The sequence below is a fragment of the Arachis hypogaea genome, chromosome 13 (genome assembly GCF_003086295.3).
Source record: "Arachis hypogaea cultivar Tifrunner chromosome 13, arahy.Tifrunner.gnm2.J5K5, whole genome shotgun sequence".
NCBI classification, from domain to species: Eukaryota; Viridiplantae; Streptophyta; class Magnoliopsida; order Fabales; family Fabaceae; genus Arachis; species Arachis hypogaea.
This window is the reverse complement of record NC_092048.1, coordinates 86,813,787-86,825,525: the sequence shown is the minus strand read 5'-3', so window position 1 is coordinate 86,825,525 and position 11,739 is coordinate 86,813,787. Positions and strand designations below refer to the sequence as shown.

Sequence of the window (11,739 nt, the reverse complement as noted above, 5' to 3'; positions counted from 1 at the left end):
CTGGCGTTAAACGCCAGGTTGATGCCCATTTCTGGCGTTTAACGCCAGCTTTTCTTCCCTTTTTGGCGTTAAACGCCAATCTGGTGTCCTTTTCTGGCGTTAAACGCCCAGAATGGTGCCAGACTGGGCGTTTAACGTCCATTCTGCTACCCTTACTGGCATTTAAATGCCAGTAAGCTCATCCTCCAGGGTGTGCTATTTTCAATGCTGTTTTTGATTCTGTTTTTGATTTTTCAGTTGTTTTTGTGACTTCACATGATCATCAACCTAAAGAAAACATAAAATAGCAATGGAAAATAAATAAATATAATTAAGTAACATTGGGTTGCCTTCCAACAAGCGCTTCTTTAATGTCAATAGCTTGACAGTGGCCTCTCATGGAGCCTCACAGATACTCAGAGCATGATGATGGCCTCCTAATACCAAACTTAGAGTTTGAATGTGGGGGCTCTATTTGACTCTGCATTGAGAGAAGCTTGTCATGCTTCTTCTCCATGTGTACAGAAGGAGATTCTTTAGCTTTAAACACAAGGTAGTCCTCATTCACTTGAAGGACCAACTCTCCTCTGTCAACATCAATCACAGCTTTGCTGTGGCCAGGAAGGGTCTGCCAAGGATGATGGATTCATCCTTATTCTTTCCAGTGTCCAGGATTATGAAGTCAGCGGGGATGTAAAGGCCTTCAACCCTTACCAAGACATCCTCTACAAGTCCATAAGCCTGTTTTCTTGAATTGTCTGCCATCTCTAGTGAGATTCTTGCAGCTTGTACCTCAAAGATCCCTAGTTTCTCCATTACAGAGAGGGGCATGAGGTTTATACTTGACCCTAGGTCATACAGAGCCTTCTCAAAGGTCATAGTGCCTATGGTACAGGGTATTATGAATTTTTCAGGATCCAGTTTTTTCTGAGATAATGTCTGCCTAGTCAAGTCATTCAGTTCATTGGTGAGCAAGGGGGGTTCATCCTCCCAAGTCTCATTACCAAATAACTTGGCATTCAGCTTCATGATTGCTCCCAGGTACTTAGCAACTTGCTCTTCAGTAGTATCTTCATCCTCTTCAGAGGAAGAATACTCATCAGAGCTCATGAATGACAGAAGTAGGTTCAATGGAATCTCTATGGTCTCTGTATGAGCCTCAGATTCCCTTGGTTCCTCAAAGGGGAACTTCTTTTCGTTCAGAGGAAATCCCATGAGGTTTTTCTCACTGGGGATCACGTCCTCCTTACTTTCTCCAGGTTCAGCCATGTTAGCCATGGTTATGGCCTTGCACTCTCTCTTGGGATTTTCTTCTGTATTGCTTGGGAGAGTGCTAGGAGGAGTTTCAGTAATTCTCTTACTCAGCCGACCCACTTATGCCTCCAAATTTCTAATGGAGGATCTTGTTTCATTCATGAAACTTAGTGTATTCTTAGATAGATCAGAGACTATGGTTGCTAAGTCAGAACGACTCTGCTCAGAGTTCTCTGTTTGTTGCTGAGAAGATGATGGAAAAGGTTTGCTATTACTAAACCGATTTCTTCCACCATTATTGTTGTTGAAGCCTTGTTGAGGCTTCTGTTGGTCCTTCCATGAGAGATTTGGATGATTTCTCCATGAAGAATTATAGGTGTTTCCATAGGGTTCTCCCATGTAATTCACCTCTTCCATTGCAGGGTTCTCAGGATCATAAGCTTCTTCTTCAAAAGATGCTTCTTTATTACTGCTGGATGCAGCTTGCATTCCAGTCAGACTCTGAGAAATTATATTGACTTGCTGAGTTAATATTTTATTCTGAGCCAATATGGCATTCAGAGTATCAATCTCAAGAACTCCTTTCTTTTGAGTTGTCCCATTATTCATAAGATTCCTTTTAGAAGTGTACATGAATTGGTTATTTTCAACCATTTCAATGAGTTCTTGGGCATCTTCAGGCGTCTTCTTCAGATGAAGAGATCCACCAGCAGAGTTGTCCAATGACATCTTGGACAGTTCAGACAAACCATCATAGAATATGTATATGATGCTCCATTCTGAAAGCATGCCAGAAGGACACCTTCTGATCAATTGCTTGTATCTTTTCCAAGCTTCATAGAGGGATTCGCCTTCCTTCTGTCTGAAGGTCTGGACTTCTACTCTAAGCTTACTCAATTTTTGAGGTGGAAAGAACTTTGCCAAGAAGGCATTGACCAGTTTTTCCCAAGAGTTCAGGCTTTCTTTAGGTTGTGAGTCCAACCACGTCTTAGCTCTGTCTCTTACAGCAAAAGGAAAGAGCATAAGTCTGTAGACCTCAGGGTCAACCCCATTGGTCTTAACAGTGTCACAAATTTGCAAGAATTCAACTAAAAACTGATGAGGATCTTCCAATGGAAGTCCATGATACTTGCAATTCTGCTGCATTAGAGAAACTAATTTAGGCTTAAGCTCAAAGTTGTTTGCTCCAATTGCAGAAATTGAGATGCTCCTTCCACAGAAGTCAGGACAGGGTGCAATAAAGTCACCAAGCATCTTCCTTGCATTGTTGGCATTGTTGTTATTTTCGGCTGCCATGTCTTCTTCTTTTTCAAAAATTTCTGTTAGGTCCTCTCCAGAGAGTTATGCTTTAGCTTCTCTTAGCTTCCTCTTCAAGGTCCTTTCAGGTTCAGGATCAACTTCAACAAGAATGCCTTTGTCTTTGTTCCTGCTCATATGAAAGAGACAAGAACAAGAAAGTATGGAATCCTCTATGTCACAGTATAGAGATTCCTTGAGGTGTCAGAGGAAAACAGGAATAGAGGGGTGAGGTAGGTAGATAAGAATTCGAACATATGAAGAAGGAGAGAAAGTCTGAATTGCTAATTGAGGAGGAGTGTTAGTCCTTAAATAGAAGAAGGTGAGGAGGGGGAAAATGTTCGAAAACAAATTTTTAAATAAAACTAAAAATTTTAAAATAATTAAAAAGAATTTTGAAAAAGTGGTTGATGGTTTTTCGAAAATTAAAAGTGAGAAAGTGGTTAGGTGATTTTGAAGAAGATTTTGAAATCAGTAATCAAAAAGATATGATTGAAAACTATTTTTAAAAAGATGCGATTGAGAAGATATGATTGAAAAACAATTTAAAAAGATTTGATTTTAAAATTAATGACTTGGCTAACAAGAAATTTAAAATATATGATTCTAAAATTCAAATTTTGACCCTTTCTCAACATGGAAGTAACAAACTTGAAATTTTTGAATCAAATCATTAATTGGTAGCAAAGATTTTCGAAAATAGTGAAAGAAAAATGGAAAAAGATTTGATTTTGAAAAATTATAAAAATTTGAAAAAGATTTGAATTAAAAACTAACTTACCTCCCTTGTGTTGTCCTGGCATTAAACGCCCAGAATGGTATCCATTCTGGCGTTTAACACCCATTTGGCTACCTCCTTGGGCGTTAAACGCCCAGCCAGGTACCCTGGCTGGCATTTAAACCCCAGAATTCCTTCCTCACTGGGCGTTTTGAACGCCCAGCTTTTTCTCTGTAATTCCTCTGCTGCATGTTCTGAATCTTCAAATCTCTGTATTATTGACTTGAAAAGACATAATTTTGAAATTTTTTTTTGAATTTTTAATGATGAGAAACAACAAAATGAAACTAATAATGGAAAACTAAGATCAGATAAACAATGCATGCAAGACACCAAACTTAGAAATTTTCATATTAGAGACACTAACAAATTGTGAATGCACATGAGAAACAACAAAAGACACAAAACAAGAGAATTTAAAGATCAGACCCAAGAAAATCATCAAGAACAACTTGAAGATCAATGAAGAACATAATGCATATATTTGAAAAATGCAATAAAATTGAAAATATGCAAGACACCAAACTTAAAAATAGACACTAGACTCAAACAAGAAACACAAAATTTTAGGTTTTTATGATTTTATTAATTTTTTTGTATTTTTCGAAAATTATTTGGAAAAAGAAAATAAGGAATTCAAAATTCTTAATGAGAATTCCAGGAATCATGCAATGTTAGTCTAAAACTTCGGTCCAGGAATTAGACATGGCTTACTAGCCAGCTAAGCTTTCAGTGAAAGCTTCGGTCCAAAACACTAGACATGGCCAATGGCCAGCCAAGCTTTAGCAGATCATTACATTCAACAGCAAGATTGATAGAAATCAACAAGCTCTTGTGATGATAAGTTGAAACCTTGGTCCAAAAGATTAGACATGGCTTCACAGCCAGCCAGACTTCAACAGATCATCATGAAACTCTAGAATTCATTCTTAAAAATTCTGAAGAATTTTTAGGAAAATAAACATATTTTATTTTGTTCTTCAGAAAATATTTTATTATATTTTTTTTTGAAATTTTTTCGAAAATAAATAGCTTTAAAAATAAAATAAAATTACCTAATCTGAGCAACAAGATGAACCGTCAGTTGTCCAAACTCGAACAATCCCCGGCAACGGTGCCAAAAACTTGGTGCACGAAATTATAATCACAATTTTGCAATTCCGCACAACTAACCAGCAAGTGCACTGGATCGTCTAAGTAATACCTTACGTGAGTAAGGGTTGATCCCACGGATATTGTCGGCTTGAAGCAAGCTATGGTCATCCTTGTAAATCTCATTCAGGCGAATTCAAATAGTTATGAGGTTTTGATAATTGAAATATAATTAAAACAGAAAATAAGATAGAAATACTTATGTAATTCATTGGTAGGATTTCAGATAAGCGTATGGAGATGCTTGTTGCTTCTGAACCTCTGCTTTCCTATTGCCTTCATCCAATCATGCGTACTCCCTTCCATGGCAAGCTGTATGTTGGGGGATCACCGTTGTCAATGGCTACCGTCCGTTGGTGGACGAAATTGTGTTCCATGTTCTTTGTACTTGTGTGAGATTAACAATATATAATTGTATTGAATCCTCATTGTGGCTCTATGTGTGGACACAACTCCGTTCAACTAACCAGCAAGTGCACTGGGTCATCCAAGTAATACCTTACGTGAGTAAGGGTCGAATCCCACGGAGATTGTTGGTATGAAGCAAGCTATGGTCACCTTGTAAATCTCAGTCAGGCGGATATAAAATAATTATGGAGTTTTCGAATAATAAATAAAAGAATAGGGATAGAGGTACTTATGTAAATCATTGGTAGGAATTTCAGATAAGCGAATGGAGATGCTTTTCGTTCCTCTGAACCTCTGCTTTCCTGCTATCTTCATCCAATCAGTCTCATTCCTTTCCATGGCTGGCTTTATGTGATACATCATCACTGTCAATGGCTACTTTCGGTCATCTCACGGGAAAATGATCCAATGCCCTGTCACGGCACGGCTAATCGTCTGGAGGCATCACCCTTGTCAATGGCTTCATCTTATCCTCTCAGTGAATAATATGCTCACGCACCCTGTCACGGCACGGCTATTCATCTGTCGGTTCTCGATCATGCCGGAATAGGATTTACTATCCTTTTGCGTCTGTCACTAACGCCCTGCAATCGCAAGTTCGGAGCTCGTCACAGTCATTCAATCATTGAATCCTACTCAGAATACCACAGACAAGGTTTAGACCTTCCGGATTCTCTTGAATGCCGCCATCATTCTAGCTTACGCCACGAAGATTCTGGTTGGGAGATCTAAGAGATATTCATTCTAGCTTATTTCATGTAGAACAGAAGTGTTTGTCAGGCACGCGTTCATAAGGGAGAAGGATGATGAGCGTCACACATAATCATCACCTTCATCACGTTCTTGGGTGCGAATGGCTATCTTAGAAGAGAAATAAGAAGAATTGAATAGAAAACAGTAGTACTTGCATTAATCTTTGAGGAACAGCAGAGCTCCACACCTTAATCTATGGAGTGTAGAAACTCTACCGTTAAAAATACATAAGTGAAAGGTCCTGGCATGGCCGAGATGGCCAGCCCCCTAAAACGTGATCAAAGGATCATAAGGTAATCCAAAGATGCCTAATACAATAGTAAGAGGTCCTATTTATAATAAACTAGTCACTAGGGTTTACATGAGTAAGTAATTGATGCATAAATCCACTTTCGGGGCCCACTTGGTGTGTGTTTGGGCTGAGCTTGAGTGTAGCACGTGCAGAGGCAATTTGTGGAGTTGAACGCCAGTTTCTGTGCCAGTTTGGGCGTTCAACTCTGGTTTTGGATCCTTTTCTGGCGCTGGACGCCAGATTTGGGCAGAAGGCTGGCGTTGAACGCCAGTTTACGTCGTCAATTCTTGGCCAAAGTATGGACTATTATATATTTCTGGAAAGCCCTGGATGTCTACTTTCCAAGGCAATTAGAAGCGTGCCATTTCGAGTTATGTAGCTCCAGAAAATCCACTTTGAGTGCAGGGAGGTCAGAATCCAACAGCATCAGCAGTCCTTTTTCAACCTCTGAATCTGATTTCGGCTCAAGTCCCTCAATTTCAGCCAGAAAATACCTGAAATCACAGAAAAACACACAAACTCATAGTAAAGTCCAGAAATGTGAATTTAACATAAAAACTAATGAAAACATCCCTAAAAGTAACTAGATTCTACTAAAAACATACTAAAAACAATGTCAAAAAGCGTATAAATTATCCGCTCATCACAACACCAAACTTAAATTGTTGCTTGTCCCCAAGCAACTGAAAATCAAATAGGATAAAAAGAAGAGAATATACTATAAATTCCAAACTATCAATGAAACAGAGCTTCAATCATATGAGCGGGACTTATAGCTTTTTGCCTCTTGAATAGTTTTGGCATCTCACTTTATCCATTGAGGTTCAGAATGATTGGCATCTATAGGAACTCAGAGTTCAGATTGTGTTATTGATTCTCCTAGTTCAGTATGATGATTCTTGAACACAGCTATTTTATGAGTCTTGGCCGTGGCCCTAAGCACTTTGTTTTCCAGTATTACTACCGGATACATAAATGCCACAGACACATAATTGGGTGAACCTTTTCAGATTGTGACTCAGCTTTGCTAAAGTCCCCAATTAGAGGTGTCCAGGGTTCTTAAGCACACTCTTCTTTTGCTTTGGACCTTGACTTTAACCGCTCAGTCTCAAGTTTTCACTTGACACCTACACGCCACAAGCACATGGTTAGGGACAGCTTGATTTAGCCGCTTAGACCAGGATTTTATTCCTTTAGGCCCTCCTATCCACTGATGCTCAAAGCCTTGGGATCCTTTTTATTGCCCTTGCCTTTTGGTTTTAAGGGTTATTGGCTTTTTGCTCTTGCCTCTTGGTTTTAAGAGCTTTTGGCTTTTTCTGCTTGCTTTTTCTTTTTCTTTCTATATATTTTTTTCGCCTATTTTTTTTTTTCTCTGCAAGCTTTGTTCTTTGCTGCTTTTTCTTGCTTCAAGAATCATTTTTATGATTTTTCAGATTATCAAATAACATGTCTCCTAGTCATCATTCTTTCAAGAGCCAACATATTTAACATTCTTAAACAACAACTTCAAAAGACATATGCACTGTTCAAGCATACATTTAGAAAACAAGAAGCATTGTCACCACATCAATATAATTAAACTAAGTTCAAGGATAAATTCGAAACTCATGTACTTCTTGTTCTTTTGAATTAAAACAGTTTTTATTTAAGAGAGGTGATGGATTCATAGGACATTCATAACTTTAAGACAAAGTTACTAACTACTAATGATCATGTAATGAAGACACAAACATGGATAAGCACATAACATATAAAACGAAAAAAACAGAGAAAGTAAGAACAAGGAATGAGTCCACCTTAGTGATGTCCTTGAGCTCTTCTATGTCTCTTCCTTGTCTTTGCTGCTCCTCCTTCATTGCTTTTAGATCTTCTCTGATTTCATGAAGGATGATGGAGTGCTCTTGATGTTCCACCCTTAGTTGCTTCCAATAATTGTGTGGAAGAAAATGTATCCCCTGAGGTATCTCAGGAATCTCTTGATTTGCAGTCAAATGTTCTACCACTGAGCTATAGACTCTTGATGGAAGCTTTTGTCTTCCCTTTCCTCTTTCTAGAGGTTTTTCTGGCCTTAGGTGCCATCAATGGTTATGGAAAAAACAAAAAAGCTATGCTTTTACCACACCAAACTTAGAATGTTGCTCGCCCTCGAGCAAAAGAAGAAAGAATAGAAGAATAAGAAGATATGGAGGAGATGGATGGCTGTGTGTATTCGGCCATATGGGTGGCATTGGGTGGGTAAGAGATGTTGAATTTTTGAAGGTAAGTGGGTGTATGGGTGTGAGTGGTAAATGGAAGACAGAAGGGATGAGTGTTTATTGGGAATAGAGGATGATTGAGAAGAGAGAAGAGAGTGAGTGAAGGTAGGTGGGGATCCTGTGGGGTCCACAGATCCTGAGGTGATCCTGTGAGGTCCACAGATCTTGAGGTGTCAAGGCATTTACATCCCTGCACCAATTTAGGCATGCAAAATGCCCTTGCACACAACTCTGGGCGTTCAGCGCCAGGTTGGTGCCCATTTTGGGCGTTCAACGCCCATTTGCTGCCATTTCTGGCGTTGAACGCCAGAACCATGCTTGTTCTGGGGGTTCAGCGCTAGGATGCTCCCATTCTGGGCGTTCAGCGCCAGAACTATGCTCTGTTCTGGCGTTTGAACGCCAGACAGATGCTCCTCCAGGGTGTGATTTTTCTTCTGCTGTTTTTGATTCCGTTTTCAATTTTTTTATTTATTTTGTGACTCCACATGATCATGAACCTAAGAAAACATGAAAAATAACAAAAATAAGAATTAGATAAACATTGGGTGCCTCCCAACAAGCGCTTCTTTAATGTCAATAGCTTGACAGTGGGCTCTCATGGAGCCTCACAGATGTACAGAGCTTTGTTGAGACTCTCCAACACCAAACTTAGAGTTTGGATATGGGAGTTCAACACCAAACTTAGAGTTTGGTTGTGGCCTCCCAACACCAAACTTAGAGTTTGACTGTGGGGGCTCTGGTTGACTCTGCTTGGAGAGAAGCTTTTTCTGCTTCCTCTCTATGGTTGCAGAGGAGATCCTTGAGTTTTGAATACAAGGGAGTTCTCATTCCATTGAAGGACTATTTCACCTCTGTCAACGTCAATCACAGCTCTTGCTGTGGCCAGGAAAGGTCTTTCTAGGATGATGGATTTATCCTCTTCCTTTCCAGTATCCAGGACTATGAAATCAGCAGGGATGTAAAGGCCCGCAACCTTTACTAATACATCTTCTACTTGTCCATAAGCCTGTTTTCTTGAGCTGTCTGCCATCTCCAGTGAGATTTTAGCAGCTTGCACCCCATAGATTCCCAGTTTCTCTATTACAGAGAGGGGCATGAGGTTTATTCCTGAACCAAGGTCACACAGAGCCTTAAAGATCATGGTGCCTATGGTACAAGGGATTATGAACTTTCCAGGATCCTGTCTCTTCTGAGGCAATGTCAGTTGATCTAGATCACTTAGTTCATTGATGAACAAGGGAGGTTCAACTTCCCAAGCATCAATGCCAAATAATTTGGCATTCAGCTTCATGATTGCACCAAGAAACTTGGCAGTTTACTCTTCAGTAACATCCTCATTCTCTTCAGAAGAAGAATATTCATCAGAGCTCATGAAGGGCATAAGGAGGTTCAATGGAATCTCTATGGTCTCTAGATGAGCCTCAGAGTCCTTTGGTTCCCCAGAGGGAAGCTCCTTATTGGTCACTGGACGTCCCATGAGGTCTTCCTCCTTGGGATTCACGTCCTCTCCTTTCCTCACAGGTTCGGCCATGGCACTTATGTCAATGGCCTTGCACTCTCCTTTTGGGTTCTCTTCTGTATTACTTAGGAGAGTATTAGGAGGGATTTCAGTGATCCTTTTACTCAGCTGGCCCACTTGTGCTTCCAAATTTCTAATGGAAGACCTTGTTTCATTCATGAAACTTACAGTGGCCTTAGATAGATCAGAGACTAGATTTGCTAAATTAGAAGCATTTTGTTCAGAGTTCTCTGTCTGTTGCTGAGTGGATGATGGAAAAGGCTTGCTATTGCTAAACCTGTTTCTTCCACCATTATTAAAGCCTTGTTGGGGCTTTTGATCCTTCCATGAGAAATTTGGATGATTTCTCCATGTTGAGTTATAGGTGTTTCCATAAGGTTCACCTAAGTAATTTACCTCTGCTATTGCAGGGTTCTCAGGATCATAGGCTTCTTCTTCAGAAGATGCCTCTTGAGTACTGTTGGATGCAGCTTGCATTCCATGCAGACTCTGAGAAATCATATTGACTTGCTGAGTCAATATTTTATTCTGAGCCAATATGGCATTCAGAGTATCAACTTCAAGAACTCCCTTCTTCATAGGCGTCCCATTACTCACAGGATTCCTTTCAGAAGTGTACATGAACTGGTTATTAGCAACCATGTCAATGAGTTCTTGAGCTTCTGCAGGCGTTTTCTTTAGATGGATGGATCCACCTACAGAAGTGTCCAGTGACATCTTTGATAGCTCAGATAAACCATCATAGAATATATCCAGGATGGTCCATTCTGAAAGCATGTCAGAAGGACACTTTTTGGTCAACTGTTTGTATCTTTCCCAAGCTTCATAGAGGGATTCACCTTCTTTCTGTCTGAAGATTTGAACATCAGCTCTAAGCTTGCTCAGCTTTTGAGGAGGAAAGTACTTGGCTAAGAAAGCCGTGACCAGCTTATCCCAAGAGTTCAGGCTGTCTTTGGGTTGAGAATCCAACCATAATCTAGCTCTGTCTCTTACAGCAAAAGGGAAAAGCATGAGCCTGTAGACTTCAGGATCTACTTCATTAGTCTTAACAGTATCACATATCTGCAAGAATTCAGTTAAGAACTGAAAAGGATCTTCAGCTGGAAGTCCATGAAACTTGCAGTTCTGCTGCATCAGAGAAACTAATTGAGGTTTCAGCTCAAAGTTGTTTGCTCCAATGGCAGGAATGGAGATGCTTCTTCCATGTAAATTGGAATTAGGTGCAGTAAAGTCACCAAGCATCTTCCTTACATTATTATTATTTTCGGCTGCCAGCTCCTCTGCCTGTTCGAAAATTTCTGAAAGGTTATCTCTGGATTGTTGTATTTTAGCTTCTCTTAATTTTCTCTTCAGAGTCCTTTCAGGTTCTGGATCTGCTTCCACAAGAATGTTCTTATCCTTGCTCCTGCTCATATGACAAAGAAGAAGGCACAGAAAAATAATAATAATAATAGAGATTCTTTATACTACAGTATAGGGATCCCTTTGTGAGTGGAAGAAAAGAAGGGGAGACAAGGAATGTAATATAATAGAAGAAACACAACTGTGAGGATGGAAGAGAGGTGAAATGAGATGTTAGGATATGAATGAATAAATAGAATGAGATGGGGGAGGGATAATTTTCGAAAATTATTTTTGAAAAGGAGTTAGTGATTTTTGAAAATTGGTTTTTGAAAATTGTTAGTATTTTTCGAAAATTAAGATTTAAAATTTAAATTAATTAATAAATTAAAAAGAAATTTTGAAAAAGGGGGAACATATTTTTGAAAAATGAGAGAGAGAGAGTTAGTTAGGTGGTTTTGAAAAAGTTAAGAAACAAACAAAAAGTTAGTTAGTTAGTTGAAACAAATTTTGAAAAGATAAGAAGTTAGGAAGTTAGAAAAGATATTTTGAAAAGATATTTTTGAAAAAGATAAGATAAGAAGATATTTTGAAAAGATATGATAGGATTAGTTTTGAAAAGATTTGATTTTTAAAATCATAATTAATGACTTGATTCATAAGAAATCACAAGATATGATTCTAGAACTTAAAGTTTGAATCTTTCTTAACA

The 11,739-nt window shown here is 39.0% G+C and overlaps 1 non-coding gene across 1 annotated transcript; it reads left to right on the top strand.

Moving 5' to 3' along the window:
* The first annotated feature begins 10,457 nt into the window (after positions 1–10,457).
* Positions 10,458–10,565, top strand: LOC112738571 (small nucleolar RNA R71). The gene has a single exon (XR_003169525.1). It is a non-coding gene; the product is annotated as a small nucleolar RNA R71 (small nucleolar RNA).
* The last annotated feature ends 1,174 nt before the right edge of the window (positions 10,566–11,739 follow it).